The following is an 897-nucleotide window of genomic DNA, read 5'->3' on the forward strand; positions in this document are numbered from 1 at the left end:
TTGGGGCAGGTAGAGAAAAGCAAAAGCTGCAGCTGCCCCTTTTTCCCGGGGAAGTAACCACACCTCGGGGCAAAGCTCTGAAGGGAAAGGTGTCACGACGGCGTCTGTCCTCAGCGTAGCCAAAGGGCTGACCCCCCCCTCGGCATCCCCAGGCTCCTGAGAAATGTGTCCCCTCCCAGCACAAAGGTCAGTGATGCCACACACCGGGCTGAGAACGGCTGCTTCGGTGCACGTGTGACTGAGCTTTCGCTTTGCTTTACTGCCATCCAGCTCGTGGGAGAGGACGTGGGGGCTCGAAACACATTTCTGAGCAAAAAATACCCCAAAAACCCACAAGCCCAGCACGTGCTGGGGCTTATTGCAAAAGCAAGTTGGTTTGGTCCTTTTTTTTTTTTCCCTCCCCTCTCCACCACCTCCTGCCTGTTCTCTCAGCTGCTCAGAGTTTTTTTTCCGGGACAAATTTAGGCCTGGGCCACGTCCCGCTCGTGTTTGGAAAGTCTGAGCAGCCTTGGCTGCGCTGCCGGGAGCGAGGAGAAAGGGCAGACGGCCCACAGCAGTTTTAACTTTAAAAAAAAAAATAAATAAATTAAAAAAAAGGGAGTCAAACGCCAAAGAAAATGGCAGATCTCGCTGAGATCTTTTAGGGACTGAAGGGTGAGTGGGAAAGCAGGGGGGATCCCCTGGGTTTGCTCCAGCTGAAGGACCCGTTAAACCGAGAAGGCTGCAACTCGCCTCGTCTTGCCATCGGAGCGGGGGTCACCGCTTTACCACGAGCCCCGCCGGCACAGCCGGGAGAGCGAATAAAGAAACCCCAAACACATGGTGCCCAAAGTGAGCTCGTTAGTTCGGTAAACGCAGAGCCCGGGTGTTTTTCGAGAGGTGCCGCCGTACCCTCTC

Source organism: Apaloderma vittatum, unplaced genomic scaffold (genome assembly GCF_000703405.1).
Source record: "Apaloderma vittatum isolate BGI_N311 unplaced genomic scaffold, ASM70340v1 scaffold36062, whole genome shotgun sequence".
NCBI classification, from domain to species: domain Eukaryota; kingdom Metazoa; phylum Chordata; class Aves; order Trogoniformes; family Trogonidae; genus Apaloderma; species Apaloderma vittatum.